This window comes from Neodiprion fabricii, chromosome 2 (assembly GCF_021155785.1).
Source record: "Neodiprion fabricii isolate iyNeoFabr1 chromosome 2, iyNeoFabr1.1, whole genome shotgun sequence".
Lineage (NCBI taxonomy): Eukaryota > Metazoa > Arthropoda > Insecta > Hymenoptera > Diprionidae > Neodiprion > Neodiprion fabricii.
In genome coordinates this window covers 9974111-9986585 of record NC_060240.1, presented here as the reverse complement: position 1 = coordinate 9986585, position 12475 = coordinate 9974111, and the positions used below count along the sequence as shown (strand labels likewise).

Genomic DNA, 12475 nt, shown 5'->3' with positions numbered 1-12475 from the left:
TCACCCCCAAGTTGTGGGCTTCGAGGGTTTTCCGTCGCAAGGGAATATTCACCCGTTCATTTTTACTCTTCAAGTGTTACTGCGTACGATACAAAAGTAAAACTGATTAGCAGGATCGAGTCAGGAAAAAAACTGCGTCACATTTATTTGCTTTGAAATTATCTATCTTCTGCGGTTTTTTTTTCGTAAATTACATAATTGATGAGCTTTAGGAGGCAAGCGGGCATCGATATCAAAATTTCTAAGATTTGTTTTTTGTTTTAACTATGAAAATTACCCTGAATTGAACACGTTTGAAACGCACCTTGATTTTTCAAGGAAAAGAATGTTATATAATCCTGCTGAAATTCGAGTCTCCATTTCATCCTTTTTCCCCTATCCAATATCCATTTTTCGTAACCGAAGATCGATGAGAATATGTTTGGAATAAATCGAGGTAGTTTAAAATTTCAAACAATAATTCGTCATTTGTGAATATACGTTAGGGTGGTCCTTATTTAGGGTGGTGACGAATTTTTACTACCTCACCCCCCCAAATCAACTTCAAGTAATTCAAAAACAATTGCCTAATTTTTTCAGATTCTTACCTCGCGTTAAAAATAGTCTGCTTTGTGATCGAAGTGTCTTATAACATGAGAAATACTTTTTTCGCAGTATATATTTTATTCCGAGAGTAATAATGTTTCAAAAAATCTGTAACCGCGAGGTTTTATTGGACATTAGTATTACTAACTGAAAAAAAAAAATACATCATCGTTTCAGGCAATCTCGACGAATTGCACACCTTTGAAATCTGACTGTTTTTTCTTCATTTAGAGAAAGTACAATTAGTCGAGATTGCCTGAAACGATAATGTGTATTTTTTCTCAGATAACAGAACTAAAACTTCGGAGTTACAAATTTTTCGGAACATTATTACTCGTACAATAAAATATACGCTGAGAAAATAGTTTTCTCTCGCGTTATTTTCATAAAAAACTTCGATCACAAAGCGGACTATCTTAGAGTTGAGGTAAAAATTTGAAAAAATCGAGCAATCGTTTTTGAATTATTTGAAGTCGATTTCGGGGGTTGGGTGAAAGGAATTCGTCTCTAATACTCTAAATATGGATCACCCTAATATACGTATATTTATGACTAAATCCGTGTAAATGGAGAAAAAAAAATCCTGTTTCACCCTTGATTCCTCATCCCTTTACCTCGCTTCCCATTCTTTCCACTCTTTTGCTACCCGTTTCGCGTTCTTATGGTTCATCAGCCACATCCTTATGATAATTTCAGGAGGGTTGTAGAGCATTGCCTTTCCATGAGGCTTTCAATTTAAGGGCGAGATGGATGGACGTTGAATATATGCCGTGCAGGGTTGCGGTTCTCTTCGTCGGCGGTGGTTTTAAGGTTATAGCAGGTCCGTCGTTACCTCCAAGCCGCGAACTGTGGGATGCGGCTTTTCCGGGTTACCATGTGTCATGAATTTGAATCAAATTAGCGCCAATGGCGGCCGCTGCCATCGCCATCGCCATAGCGAATTGCCCAAGCCGATATATTACCGATGCCGGAATCAATATGTCGGTCTTACATCCTCACCACGCGCGGAGAAAACTTTTTGCTTTTTTACAAAAATCTATTCGTAGACACAGTTTGTAAAAAATTTTCTCGCGGGCACGCAATATTTTCTTGTTGAGTACACTGGAGTACGTTTGTACCTTATGGTGATTTCAAATCTTGCCGAATTTTGCCAATTTTCATGTTTTTTTCACTCCTCTAGGTCAAATTTTGACATTGAAAAACGAAGGAAACGAAAAAACAATTTCCTCGTTTATAACAATGATCGTCGTCGTCAAACGCGCGAGATACAATTATGTCCCAGTGTATAGTTAGGCGATAGAAAGAAATATACCATTCTGTAGTTAATGAAATAATTGATTCAAAATTGGAAAAAAATATTGATCGAATAAAATATACTTATAAATACGAAATATCGATTTTAATTTATTCAATTGGTTAAAATAAAACATTTTTCGTGGTATTATGTAAATGTTCAATACCCTCTGGCAGATTAAAGTAAATAGCTTCATACAGTTCACTAAATCTATACGGTGGATTAAAGATTAGTAAAATTTCCGAAACCATGAGAGCTGGAAATCGATTACCGCTATCAAATGATATGTTACATTGCAAATCAACAATGTTTTTTTGTTAAAGTGGCAAAATAATTTCTGCGACGCGTTAAAAATTCTTTCTCGTAGGAGAAGTAAGACGAGATCTGTTACCAAAATCGGTAGAACTAAATCATTGGTGGTTTGATGCCATTGAATCAGCCATTCATAATCAGAATAATTTTGGAACAATATTAACTATCTAGGATGACGATGGCTGTCACTGTTATTTCTTCTGGTTATTGCAACATTAAAACTGATGGATTAGTCGACTAAGTTTTTTCAGCTACGCAAGTCATCAACGTCGATCGATATATTGTAGCTCCAACATGAAATTATGACAATAGTTACGAGAAAATATAGAGCCAGTGACCATAATTGAAAAGAATAACAACGTAGAATAAATTTATGCTTAAAGTTACAAAACTAATTTTCATTTTGCACCCAGAACTACAATATTTTTCGGTTATGGAGAAACAATGAAAAATAGTTCAGAACTTTGTAATAGAACCATAAACAGAAATTTTTAAATACTGCCTCAGAATAAAAATACCTGCAATCGATTCAAACAGATTCAAATTTATGAAACAAAGCAAGTTTGTTACTGAACAAACAGGCATAAAAATTTCTTGCAAGTCGAATTTGTCATAAAAATTTGTTCGTTGTATTCGAATAAATTTTTCAAGGCTGAATTCTAATGTCACGTAAAGCTCGAGGAGAATTTCTAATTATATATTGTTCTCGTTCAATTTCACAACTGAATTACAGCCCCCAGTGTATTAAATGATTAAACATGCACAGTTCTATATCTGCAACGTTTATGGGTCTGCATTGTGAATCGCATAATACGTGGTTTGAGTGCGGCACCACGTTTTGAAAGTTACTTCACAGTTGTAATCAGGCTTAATTGTGCCTGCAAAGGAACGGTTGCACAAGACTTTGTAGAACGTAGAATAGAAAGAGGGGTTGAACTGGGGGTTGTTTTAATTACATGTTACGTAATTAGTATAGCAATAACAAGAATTCTTATCCCGTCTTTATTACGCTTTTTGCGATTCAATTTGTACAGAGGTATGAACAGTTATGAACTCGCACGTGTTTCTGATGTAATGATTCAGGCGAGAAAGAATTGCGTTTATTTTGAGACACAAAGCTGACATATCTTCTCCAAAAATTAGGGTAAAATCAACTGCAGTTAGACGTCATCGCAAAATCGACGTTTTTCTTTGAATGAACTTTACATAAATATAAAAAAAATCAATTCACCTCCGTCTATTTGTAATTTTATTTCAGCAGATACCATTTTTGATTGTTGACATTACCGACTCACTGTTCAAATAACAATTTACTTCGTTTTGTAATACTTGGCAGGCTTTTTTTTCTCGTCTGATGATCAGCTGGTGTTATTCGAATTTGCTCAGAATCATTTCGATAGTTGTTTTATTTGTGATGCAAATAATATTTCCGGAGATTTTTCCAACAGTTTTTAAATCCAATATATGGTTATTTTTTTTTTTCATTCCATTCGGGTTCGTGCGGTTAACTTTTATCAATATTTTATCACGATACTGGTTACTTTGTTACATTGGCTGTGCGAAATATCGAAGAAGATATTCAACTGACTTTATCGAAATGAACATTGGACTTTCAAGCTATATCGACAAATTCAATAAATTGTATTTTGAAGTGATTGTTGATTCCAGTTTTCTGGGCAATAACCGTATTAACTATAAGTGGAGCTCGGAAAATTGATGAAGCAATAAATAAAATACCGGATTTAGCTACAAGTTAATAGAAACACAAGCTTGATCAGAAACCCTGTCGTGCTTCAAAGTTTCAAGAAACTTCATTGCACCAAAGGTGTTTTGACTTTAATGACATGTGCGATAGAAATCCGTAAAAAAATTGTTCCATCTCAGTAAATGTTATTTTGTTTTACTCATCAGTATAACAAAACGAATAATCGAAGTGATTGATACCAAATTTACCAAATGGATGAGATATTACTCTAAACAGTTTTAGATAACGAAATCAAATCAATTTAAACTTTTGGAAATGGCTGATAATATTTTATATATGAAAATTTCGTAATAATAATAATTATAAGAACATTGAAACAGTCGTGAATCCTCAGGTAATTGATAAATAAATAACGGCGGGTAAGAAAAAGTTGTGAACAAAAAACGCAAGTGCGTTTAAGAGTTAGGAGAATGGAGGTGAAGGGGGGGACTTCGACAGGGAATGGCCCATAGACATTAAGCAGTTTGCAGAGCGAATCGAATCACGTACAAACCGGATCTTTTGAGTATAATAAATTTGAATATCGGCAAACAGGGCTGGAAAGAAAGAGGAGAAAGAGAGAGAAAGAGAGAGGTAGAAAATGCAGCAACTCGAGATTCTGAAGGATCCTTATTTTATACAGCCGATATTGTTACCCGAGGGTGAAAGTTTTATAACCACGTCCGCCTGTGCCCGCGGCTTAATCCGAGCTATATCTTAGGCATATATCTTCGGGGGTGTGATGAATGGCTCGTCGACTAGTCCCCCAGCTTCATGTTATACCCTGCACCTTCCGAAAGATCCATACCCAGCTTCCCCCTCGGGGTTCACTATAAATTTTATCACAACCAGTTCAGGTGAATTAAACACCTTCGATTAATACGTTCCACACGCTTGTCTAACCAGCTTTCCACGTTCTTATTGGAAAATGTCCTCGTGACGTCAGAGCCTGGTTGTCGGCGACATTTTATCACGACATAACCTGAGCTTTTAATTTTAATGGTGGAAAATCGGAATTCTTGGGATTTTAAATTACTCATGACGCATAAATTATTGAAACATAATCGATAATCTACATGTTCCACGATCCACACGCGAAAAAATACGGTCGACGGTCAGCTGTGAGCTGTCAGCCTGGTTGCATCAGTTTCATATTCTTCCACCAGGTGACGCATTAAAAAGTGACAACCTCGGTACAGATAAAATAAGATAAGTTGGATAAACGGAGGCTGCAGAGTCTCAAACTTTACATTTCGACGTGCAAAACTAACCTCTACATCCAAACCAAGTGCCATAAGCATAACACGTGGAGGATTTTTTTATTAAGGTTAGATACAAGCCAGCAGCAAATATACTGCGACAATTTTTGTTCGTACGTGTTTATAAAAGTGTTTTTCGTACTTGATTTTACTCCGTATTCACTCAAGTTAACATAACGCACGGAGCATAATTCAATGCCTTTGAATTCTCTCAATTAAGCGAAAACGATCGGCTGATCGCTGATCTCGGCGCCATGTTCAGTCAGCCACTCCCACGCTGCGCGGGATCTCGGAACTTGAAACGAGAACGAAATCTTTGCCGAAACTGAACACCCGAAGTACATAATTTAATTTGTCCCAGGAAAACCGGGTCAGGGTCTGAGTTGGTGTCGCATGAATAATTGTTGAACCAGAATTCAGGATCAGGCCATATTACATATGTATAATACATACGTACAGTCGTCGCTCGCTATAATTGTAGGAAAGAGGTTCAATCATTAAATAGTTTATTTCATTAATGAATCGTCGCCTGAGTTTCGCATATAGTGTAACTTTGGTTAATTAGCGAGTAACCTGACGTCACAGTCGTTAACCGAACGTAATACGCCAGCATCTGGGTGTGTGTGTGTGTGTGTGTGTATGTGTATGGTCGAGTGGGGGACTGCAGGCTTTCACTGTAGAAATTTTTTAACTTTAGTAATATTGCCCCTGGGATACAACAGCGCCTCTGATAATTACGGAGATTATAATAACTGATGGTAACGTGTTTCTAAACTTCCGCTTAGGTTACGTTGCGTCGTGAGCTTTCTATGAAACTCAACGCTCGACTACAATGTTTCAGCAGCCTAGGTTACGATTTGTGTTGCTACGTATTCAAAATGTTGTCTATTTATTGGAACTGAGCGGTGACGTTCACAGAAAACTCCCGCCTCAGCAACAAAATTTCACAAAGGCAGCTTACGTCCTGCTCTGTAGCTTTCGTTCAGAAGCAAAGTGCTGTTTTGTTGTACGGCAAAATTTCGAGAATATTCCTGATCTTGGATTCCTGAGCTGCGAATTCTCGTAGACGTCCGATTGAATGAAATTGAAACGTGACCAGTTTTCAACTTCACGATACATCGAATGTGAATAAATTGCTGCCGATTCGACGCGAACAGTGTTCCAAGTCGATGTTTCTTATCCTTTGGTATCGCATGACAGAGAAATATTTTAATTCCGAAAGCACGAAGTACGAACACTGTATACATATACAGTGTGAATTGCTTACGACAGAATTGTCCGTAATCTGCTATAGCTTAATGCGCATAAGCTGCAATCCAAGAGCACTTATATGACAGGGTAATCAACCGTCATGAACGTAACCTCAAATTTTTTGACAGTAGACGCTGGCAATTGTGTTTAGCACCGAAAACCGTAAAAAATTTTTCAGGTTATGTACATCGCGGTGAACTGATGTCTAAATTTTAGATGGTTGGTGGCCCTGGCGAAGAACTGTTCTCGGGTTGCAGCGCATGCGCGTTAAACTATAGCAGACGATGGACTATTCTGTGGTTAGAAATTCACGCTGTATACATCTTCGAATATACAAGGAAAAGTACCATCAAAAATGAGGAAAGGTAAGACAGAAAACGGGAGAGAGTATGGAAGTGTAAAGCTTTCGGTCGAATCATTACATTATAACCTCAGTCGCTGAGCTCGCTTTACTCGGTCTTCAACCCTCGGCTGAGAGGCTGCCGGGGATATTGAAATTCATTATTAACCCGGAAGCGAAAGCTCGCGGTAGCTCAATTGCATTATGCATTATATTTACTTGTGTATATCCGCAGTTTGTTATGAATCTGCAGACCTCCGTGTCTCTATCTATTCAGCTACATCAATATACTATACATGAAAGCTAAAACCGTGCAAAATGCGTTACCGTAATCCACCCACGCTAAAGTTTCAACGTTATCATTTATAGAGCTTTCATGACGTCATTTTTATCACAAAGAGTTAAAATCTTGGCTATTTTTCAAATAATGCAAAATTACAATTCGTTGGAATCATGTTGAACTCTTGTTGTATCAACATATATTTAGAATTCCGAATATGTTTTTTTGATACTACGTGAAAGTACGGAAGTAACGTACTCAATTTTTGAGAATATGAAGGCAAAGAGATTTCTTTGACGTCTCAACGTCTCTTTCGGTAAATTTGATATTTGTGGTGCACAAGCTGGTTCGATAATAAAAACCTCACCGGCGATTTTGTCGGACAAGATTGATATGTTTATTATAGAAGTTCCGCGACTTGACACCGAGAAGAAAAATGTTGTCACGACCGACTAGATTTTTGCACATCGATGTAGAAGCAGCCGTGTCGATGGTCCAAAGTTGCCTGTGATTCAACGAAAAAACTTTCCTTTCGACTAAAACTTGGATCATCGCATCGTCGACTGTTATATCACGACCAAAAAATAGTTAGGAAAAGTTGCGTGAATTCAATGTACGAAATTTTGGTTTCTGTGAGTTTGGTTTTATTATTCCTACCATCGTTATTACTATATTATGTTACCCTCAAACTTGGAGAAAACTTTCTTTTCATCGCTGCAGGAAAGAAAGCGCGAGTAAAGAATTGATATTCTCTTCCTAGGTGTATTTTTATTCTCACCTCGTGTTCGAAGAATAACGTCATCCGTAAATTCAAATAACTTTCGTATTGTATTACTTCCACTTCTCCATCGTAAAAAGTATTCCATATTGAGTTCTCCCCATCTTATATATTGAGACAGAAAATTTATACGTAGCGTGGTGATTCGGATATTTAAGAATCAATGAGATTATTTCCTGCGTAATGGTTAACCACACTTGAGTTTGAGAAGTCCTTGAAATTCTTTTGAAGTTGTGAGTAGGGTGTCTTTTGGATCCATGTCATCGATTGATTTGAAGTCAACTAGAATAATTTCAAGTTCCGTGAAATCTTACTTAGACGTCTCTTCAGGTCTATTTAATTCATTCGAAGTCCTTCGAATTTCCATAAAATCTTAACAAATCAAACAATCTAATCCAAATCTGTTCAAGTGGTACGTCTCAGAGTCTCACAGTTTCGAAATTTCATTGTCATCCTCGATACGTTGCCTGTAGTTTTTCCTCTCCCAAGTGTTTCAATTCGAATCCATTCCTTTTCTATCTGCTCAATCGTCCAACACAGTGTTCGGTACACCTAAAAACTACCAGCGAAAATCAACCCGACCTTCAGAAAACAACTGGAGTGATTACCCAGTGGTGCATTTATCATACCACCTTAGCCTAGCTTCCTGACTATGAGTGACGTACGACACTTCCGGCCTCCGGAATGTTTCGCTGTGCTTTCAAATACCTGCCTTATATCCACCGACATATCCTCGCACAAACAAAGGTTGTGGTACCATAATCACGGCAGCATATCTTCATTACCATAACGTTTATACGCGCTGTTGGTGCCACGCTTCACTGCCGGGACGTGAGCTGGTGTACTTCTCCGTTGTGTGTACAACCTGACAAAACAAAGTGGTAACTGGTAATTACCGTGCAATATGCCTCTGAATAATAGTTGTAAGCCCGGCTCCTGTACAGCCTGTAATTGAAGTAAAACGAACAGATAAGCGACGTGCACGCAACCTCAGGGGCATCGCAATCGGGTCAAAGGCCATGGGTATTATACCTTATACTCTACATGATTGAACGGCAGATATTTCTGTTTTAATACCCTGTTGCATTTTTTTTTCTCACACCTTGGCGCGGTATCCAAAATTTTGTGGACGAAGAGGCGTTCAATGAACTCAAATTCCAAAAAGTATTATTTGGTAAAATTTGCTCTGTGACGATAGTATATAGGATGTAAGAGTACGAGACTGCAACTGCATTACCGACCATCTCAGCTCTGTCAGTTCTTCAATTCCTACCTTACCAGCCGACGGTCGGTAATGCAGTTCTGGTCCCATATTTTTCTATTTGTCTTACTGGGGATTTTCGTAAAAACCATTCTACCAATTATGCAAAAATTTCCACTTTGGTACGTTTTTATCCTATTCGCCTCGACAGGAATTTCTATGCTGATAATAGATCAACGAATACAGTTCACTTGCACGAAACAGCACATGTTGTGAACCGGCCTCGACTGAAAACAATGATTCTCAATAAAGAAGTCGAACAAATTACAGTGAGAAAAAAAAAAAAGAACATGTCCACTGCTGAGTCGGTAGTTCAGGTAGTTTTCAAAAGATTACCGATCATCATACCGACAGATCAGTGCTGCAGGCTGTTGGTGTGTCATGTCGCGTTGAGTATTTCCCGAGCATTTTCAAGGGTGGTCGGGGGTTGTACGAGTTGGCAGATTGCCAGAACCAACAAGTGTTTCATTTGGCTATAGAATGCGGTTCTATATATCGAATCACCGATTCGCCGGATGAGCTGCTGCTGGTTACAACGGTCTGTACCTACAAAATGAAATTCGAATAACGGAGATTCTCGCCCTTGATTAACAAGCCATTTGAAACTCTTGCAGCGCGATGCTCGACTAATGTTAAACAATGTTTCCCCCGTTATTCGATGTCAGTTCAAATATTGACTGACTATACATACTTGTGTATTCATACGCGAGCCGGAGCTTTCATGGTCGAAATTTTTTCATCAAAATTTCAGCGATTAATTTGAAAATTGAGTATTTATAGATATAAAACTCATCGGCGGTAATTTCCTCGTTTTATCTGATGAAATTTTTCGAGTTTTTCGTTTGAGGCAAGAGTTTTTTTTCTCCAATAGCAGTGCCGAATCAGGGTGAAATTGATGGTAAATTTGAATTCAGAAATTGTGTAATGAAAAAAGAAATAAATACTTATGCACAATTATTTGATCATTTTTTCAGGAAATAAATTAACAAACGAAATTTACTCAGTCCCTACTATCATTTACTTAGTTTATTTACGAACGTTGACTAAATGAATTTTTACTTGTACATAGTTTTCTTGTTACGTCACATTTCAAAAATTTCCTCTTTGTCGTGCAATTCTCTAAAATCTTTCGAACAATTGGACGATTTCTTAACTTTTCGAACACATCTTTAAATACTCGTTTATATTGTATAAGAATAAAAACTAAGAATGTATTGAATTTATTTTCTTACGACTCACTGAGTCTAATTGTTACATGAATGTTTGTAGTTCTTGCTAAGATTACGCTGCAGAATAAAGCGTGTGTCCAATTTCACGAAAATCGTTGCAGCAGCTTCGCTCTCACCGCGTAGACAGTATTGAAAAACTTCGTTTCAAATAAAATTAGTTCAATTGAACAATTATGGGTCATTTTTTATTCAAAATATTTCGCCGTGTAATCGTTACCTATTTGTAAATCTTCCTGTAACAATAGCAGTTATTCAAATTTTATTTGAAGTTCAAGCAAAAAAAGGCTGACAAATCCCCTTAACGCAGATGCAAAGCTAGACATATAGAGGGTACAGTTAAGTTGTAAAGCTTAATAATCGGGGATTCTCAGGATCACGAAGAATTTTTACTACTTTGAGATTAAGAATTATTATACCGAGGGGAAAATTAAGCTCGAAAGAAATTGTCCGCAGATATACATGTGTTTGAGAACGGTTAACTTGAATGTGATGAAACTATAATTTAGAAGTTGAATTAGAATTTACGTTGAAACTTACTTGTGGCGTTTCTCGTCCGAGCGGAGCGAGGAAAAGCTAGGAATGATAACCACGTCTTCATACATCTTTTTAAACTTTCGTATTTACCTCACGTATCCAGGCGCGTAATGCTATTCAAAAGCCCGAAAGAGAGAGAAAGATAGAGAGAGAGAGAGAGAGAGACAGAGAGAGAATTACGTGTGCTTTTTCTGAATTTCTTTTACTCGTCCCCCGATTAACTTGAAACTTGAAATTTATTCGTTGTACAATTTTTAACGACCCGATGGTGTAATTAGTTCAATATTACGCACTCGCGCTTCGATACTCATTAGTTCAGTTTATTATTCTATTTCTTAAATTATGGCGATAATACAAGTAAACGATCGTAAATATTTTACAGTCGTGAAAACGTGCCTCCGGAAATTCTACAGAGCTGCTGCTCATTACCTAATTACGCGTCAGGAGAAACGGGAGCAGACACACACACACACACACACAATCATATACTACGGGTAAGAAAATATCGCGAGAGCGGAAATTAATTTTTCGATAATCGCAGCTGTTCTCGAAATTATATCCATCTGTTCTGGAAGTTTACGGGTCGGTGGAGAAAATTATACCATATTATTAATCGGCAGAAAACAACATTTTTTATTACTGATTTTCATTTCGTGCAATAACTGAGTGCTCGTTATCGCAATATATCCATATGTAAATATTAAAAATAACTACTTTCATTAGTTTAAAACTAAAACTATAGTTGATGCGAGAAACAAAGTGACATAAAGTTATTTTTCCATTCTTGTGCATCGATGTGAATTTTTCATGCAATTATAAACTTAGGTCATTAACAGTGAAAGGCATTTAACACTTTCACACCTTACGCTGATTCGATGAACAATTCTGTACATTGACAAATATGTTTGTTCATTTGTTCTTCCCATCAGGAGAATTTTCCCATTTTTCACTCGATTTTTCTGCAAACTGATTCAGGTCTGAATTTACTGCCTATCATTTGCGTGACGTTGCTTTGCATTCAGTGATTCTGCATTTTATCCCCCGATCAGAAATAACATATCTACGTTGTATAACGTTATGAAAAGTGGTAGCGATTGGTATACGTCTGATACACGACTCGCTGCAGTGCGGGTAAAAAATGTTGATCGTAAAAATTTATCGTTTCTCCAGCTGCCAGCTCTTGTTCAACGATTTTCCGCAGCCTTGCCGTTTTGCCTAGGTATTATCGGGAATCGCTGCAGTTTCGCCTGGGTACGCGGAAAGATATTTCATTGCGGAAACACGATTCAACGAGCCGAAAACGAGAACGAAAAGAAAAAATTCTCTCCTTCTAAAATCCAGTGTCAAATTATGCATGCAACAGAAACTTTGATTTCGTTATTTTCATTTTTAAAATCAGAGCAACTGTATACTTTTATAATTTTAATGTCGAATCGAAAATACACGTAGTTACCCAGTTTTACTACTAATCGAATGTACAGAGCTCGGAACTTATCGTATTGTTTGTACTATAGAATTAGCGATCAATTTCCCTTTCCTTATCGAAACAGAAAAAATAAACATAAAAATTATTCTTGCTGTTATCTGAATGTGGATTGTATGTGTAAT

At 37.2% G+C, this 12475-nt stretch overlaps 1 protein-coding gene across 3 annotated transcripts in view; it reads left to right on the top strand.

Moving 5' to 3' along the window:
* The window catches only part of LOC124175967 (5-hydroxytryptamine receptor-like), a 52250-nt gene that overhangs the window by 3146 nt on the left and 36629 nt on the right, over positions 1–12475 (top strand). The window lies entirely within an intron of this gene.